Below are 5,739 nucleotides of genomic sequence, written 5' to 3' on the forward strand. Positions count from 1 at the left end.
ACAAATGACAAAAAAATGATAATAGTAATAACTTTAATTTTATTGTTACTATTAAGGTGTTATATATAAAGGCTACTATTTCATAAGTTTGTTTCTTTGCTCAAAGAACACATATGTATCTTCATTGCCAAACACCAGGATTTGGCCATCTGCTTTCCAGCTGATCTCTGCTGTAGAGGGAATGTGTAATACAAAGCAATACAAACCAGTTCTGACTATAAATAATTTTTCTCTGCACATCCTAAAAATCAATGATGATAACATGAAATAAAAAATCCCTAAGTTTAAAACATTCTTCTAGACAAGTTAAAGGAATCCTGAGAACAAGTATTTTAAGAATAATTTCAGAGAGCTAAATCTCTGGGCCTAGGTTCTGTCTCTGAAATTTATTTCTCAAGGCTATTGCTTGCACTTTGAGCCACAGTGAGGCTTCCACTTATCTCATGGTTACTTGAACAGAAAAGTCTCACCATCTTTCCTCTTCAACTTGGCTTTGAACTAGGATCTAGAGATCTCAGCCCTCTGAGTAGCTAGGATTATAAGCATGAACCCCTGGCAACTGGCTAGAATAATTGCTTACCTGACACAGAAGCCTGTTAATATTAATTGTCAATCATGTTTAACTTTGTAAAATAAACTTTACTGAAATGCCTTACAGTAGAAATAAGGAATAAAATGTGTGGGTTACAAAGTTTTTACTAAAAGGTACATATTTTACTTGTTTTTTTTTTTCTTTCAAAATTGTGTGTTTTCCAGAATCATACCATATCTTTCCTTGCTGTTTCTTTAGTTTATTTCATACATGCCCACAGCTTCTTCAACTATAATTTCTTTAGGAAAAAGCTTGCATATATTTATTTTCAGTCCAAATTCCTTATATGCATCTATCATCCACATGTTCAACTGCCATAAAAACTTGTGAAACAATAGTCACCTCTTTCCATTACTGGATATTAACGTGTAAGTAAAATTTAGGAAAACAAAGAATAACATCAATAAATATAACTAGATTTTAATATTAATGTTAAACATAAATTCAATGTTGATTATTTTCTGAGCAATTTAATAAAAACCTCAAGGAAAAGAAATCAACTGTTTTGAGTGCTGATATTGTGGTTTAAACTCCGGATCTTACCTTCTCACTTAAGCTTTTTCCCTAATGGGTGGTGTTCTATACATGAACCGCAGCTCCCCTTCCAACTTTATTTTGGGGATTATATAGAGATAAGAATCTCATGGAATAAAAAATCAGTAGTGTCCCTATCTTGGGATTCATTTCAATTAACATCATCTTATATGGTCATATGGTACCATGTACTAGTTACTACAAGTAAAGAAAACAAGGCACCTATGTTTATTTGGGCCTGGCATATTTCACTTAATATAAGTTTTTTCACATCTTTCCATTTCCTTACAAATGGGCTATGTCATTTTTCTGACAGAGGCATAGAATTCCATTATATATATGCACACACGCACATATATATACATATATATACACATATATATACATAAATATACATATATATCAGATTTTCTCTTTTTTTTATTGGGAAAATACCGTACAGAAGGTTTGCAATTACATGGGCAATGTAATGAGTAAATTTCTTATCAAGAATTACCTTCTCCTTTGTTTCCCCTTCCCATCCCTTTCCATCTCCCCCCAACCCGTGTCCCCCAACCCCAAGCTAAAGTAGTAAAGTTCTTTTTGACATAATGTCTTGAACATCTCATTGTTGCAATGGGTCCACCTATATCCCTATTTAAACAATTTGGTTTTCCCTTCCCCTTCACAAATTATACCAACATCAAATATAGTGAAAACAGGGGTTATACCATGGGTGAAGGCCATACAAAGCAACAAAAAAAATCTTCTTATAAGAACCACATGGTTATCTCAATAGACGCAGAAAAAGCATTCGACAAGATCCAACACCCCTTTATGATGAAGGTTTTGGAAAAATTAGGAATCCATGGAACATTCCTCAATACAATAAAGGCTGTATATGACAAACCTACAGCCAGCATTATACTCAATGGTGAAAAACTAAAGCCATTTCCTCTTAACTCAGGGACAAGACAAGGATGCCCACTCTCTCCACTTCTCTTCAATCTAGTATTAGAATGCCTAGCTACAGCAATAAGACAAGATGCAGACATAAAGGGGATCCAAATAGGGAAAGAAGAAATAAAACTCTCCCTCTTTGCAGATGACATGATCTTGTATTTAAAGAATCCCATAGACTCCACTCCCAAATTACTCAAGCTGATTCAAAACTTTGGCAAAGTAGCAGGTTATAAAATTAACCCCCAAAAATCAATGGCTTTTCTGTATGCCAACAATGAGAAAAGTGTGGCTGAAGTTAGGAAAGCAACTCCATTTGTAATAGCCCCACAAAAAATAAAATACCTAGGAATTAACTTAACTAAAGAAGTGAAGGACCTCTATGATGAAAACTTTAAAATCTTGAAAAAGGAAATCAACACAGAACTTAAAAAATGGCAAAACCTCCCATGCTCCTGGATTGGAAAGATTAACATCGTGAAAATGGCAATACTTCCCAAGGCTATCTACAAATTCAACGCAATACCTATCAAAATTCCACCCTCATTCTTCAAGGAAATAGAAGAGGCAATCCAAAAATTCATATGGAATAATAAAAGACCCCGAATAGCAAAAACGCTCCTCAATGGAAAGAACACTGCCGGAGGAATATCAATACCAAATTTCAAACTCTACTATAAAGCCATAGTAATCAAAACAGCTTGGTATTGGCATAAGAACAGACCTCAGGACCAATGGAATAGAATTGAAAACCCAGAAATGAACCTACAGACCTATAGCCATCTAATCTTCGATAAGGGAGCTAAAACAATAGAATGGAAGACAGACAGCCTCTTCAGTAAATGGTGCTGGCAAAACTGGTTAACTACATGTAGAAAACTAAAGCTAGACCCTGCACCAGAATCAACTCCAAATGGATCAAAGACCTTGAACTCAAAGCAGACACTCTGAAAACATTACAGGATGGAATAGGAGAAACCCTGGGTCTCCTTGGCTCAGGCCGAAATTTTCTGAATAGAGACCCGGAAACACAACAAATCAAAGAAAGGCTGGACAAATGGGATTGTATAAGGTTGCAGAGCTTCTGCAGGGCAAATGACATAGCTAGCAAGATCAATAGAAAGCCCACGGACTGGGAGAAGATCTTTACTAGCCATACAACCGACAAGGGTCTCATATCTAAAATATACTTGGAACTCAAAAAATTAAACCACCCAACAACAAATCCTCAAAGAAACAACTGCCCAATAAGTAAGTGGGCGAAAGACTTAAAGAGAAGCTTCTCTGAAGAAGAAAGAAGGATGGCCAATAGACACATGAAGAAATGTTCAACATCCCTAGCCATAAAAGAAATGCAAATCAAAACAACATTGAGATATCACCTCACTCCAGTTAGAACAGCAAAAATCAAGAACTCTAACAACAACAGATGCTGGAGGGGATGTGGACAGAAAGGAACCTTACTTCATTGTTGGTGGGAATGTAAACTTGTTCAACCACTTTGGAAAGCAGTATGGAGGTTCCTCAAAAGACTCCACATAGAGCTACCCAATGACCCAGCAATCCCACTTTTGGGCATTTACCCAAATGATCACAAACAAGGCCACACTAAAGCTACCAGCACAACTATGTTTATTGCAGCATTATTTACCATAGCTAAGACATGGAACCAACCCAGATGCCCCTCAGTAGATGAATGGATCAAGAAGATGTGGTATATATACACAATGGAATTCTATGCCTCCATCAGAAAGAATGACATTTCCCCATTTGTTAGGAAATGGAAAGGCTTGGAAAAAATTATATTAAGTGAAGTAAGCCAGGCCCAAAGAAACATAGGTCCCATGGTTTCCCTTATTTGCAATATCTAGTATAGGTATGAGTCAAGCAGAAAAAGTCAGATAATGTGATGTTAGGAAAACGAAACCTCAAATATGTATTTTAATGTTTTTGTTTCTTTCATGCATGTGTTTCTAACGCATTTATAAGATTATTTCTTTGTTGCTTTGTATGTCCCTCCCCCACAGTGTAACCCCCGCTTTCACTATATTTGATGTCAGCATAACATGTGGAGGAGATGGGGACAAACAAGTCGTTTAAGGATTCAGGTGGACCTGTTGCAACAATGAGAAGTACAAAATGTCATGTCAAAACCAGCTTTACAATGTCGGTGGGGGGGGGGTGGTATGATTGGGTGGGAGGGAGGGGGGAGGCTGGGAAGGGAGGTGAAGGGTAAACAAAGGAGGAGGCTGCAATGCTTGGTAAGAAATATATGCATTATCCTGCCCATGTAATTGTAACCCCTCTGTACAGTATGTTCTCAAGTAAAATAAAATAAAATTTAAAAAAAAATCTTCTTATAAATATGTTAGAAACAAACAAAAGAAAAAAAAAGACGTTTGAAGCCTTATCTTGGGGTTCATTTCGCCTCACATCAAGTTATATGACCTTTTCTACTTGCCTCAGACATGTACTAGTTATTCCAAATAAGGGAAACCATGGGACGTATGTTTCTTTGGGCCTGGCTTATTTCACTTAATATAATTTTTCCAAGTCTTTCCATTTCATAACAAATGGAGCTATGCCATTCTTTCTAATGAGGCATAGGATTCCATTGTGTATATATACCACATTTTCTTGATCAGCTCATCTACTGAGGGGCCCCTGGGTTGGTTCCATATATGAGCTATGTTGAATAATGTTGCAATAAACATCGTTGTGCTGGTAGCTTAGTATGGTTTTGTTTGTGATCATTTGGTAAATGACCCAAAGTGGGATTGCTGGGTCATAGGAGATCTAAGTGGAGTCTTGGAAAAAGTTATATTACATGAAGTAATCCAACCCAAAGAAACATAGGTCGTATGGTTTCCTTATTTGCAATAACTAGTGTATGCCTGGGACAAGGATAAAAGTTCAAAAGCTATGTATATATGACCAGATAAGATGATGTGAAGTGAAATGAACCCCAAGATAGGGTTTATAATCAACCATGTGATTTTTTTTTGTTTCTTTGTATGTTCCTCCCCCACAGTATAACCCATGTTTTCACTGTATTTGATGTCTGTGCCCCGCATCTTGTATACACATTTCTCTAGATTGGGGAGGAGAAGGGAAAAAACAAAATGTTTAAATAGCGATAAAAGCCAAACCATTGTAACAATGACATGCATAAGAGACTCTTGTGAGAAAAGAGGATTACAATTTAAGCAGGGAACCAGGGAAGAGGGGAGAGGCAGATTGAAGTTGTGGAGGTGGGAGGGAAGGGTCGTAGGGGACAAACAGAGGGGAGGTAACAATGCTTGATAGAAAATGCACTCATTACATTGCTCAAGTAACTATAATCCCTCTATAAAGTAGTTTTACAATAAAAAACCTCTTTAAAAAAAGGAAGGTGTCATGTACACCAAGTATAGTAGTCCAATTCTGTAATCCCAACTGATTGGGAAGAAGAAATGACAATGATCATGGTCTGAGGCCAGGCCACAGAAATAATTGCCAAGACAGCCAACTCCCATCTCAACAAATGAGCTGGCCATCGTGATTCACCTCTGAAATCCTAGCTACTTATCTGGAAGACATAGGTAATAAAGTCTCAGTCAATCTAAAATCACACCTGTGCAAAAAGTTCAAGACCTCAAGCAAATAATATGGACTAAAAGTATGGCAACAGTGGT

Source organism: Dipodomys spectabilis, unplaced genomic scaffold (assembly GCF_019054845.1).
Source record: "Dipodomys spectabilis isolate Male_0828 unplaced genomic scaffold, ASM1905484v1 ptg000008l, whole genome shotgun sequence".
NCBI classification, from domain to species: domain Eukaryota; kingdom Metazoa; phylum Chordata; class Mammalia; order Rodentia; family Heteromyidae; genus Dipodomys; species Dipodomys spectabilis.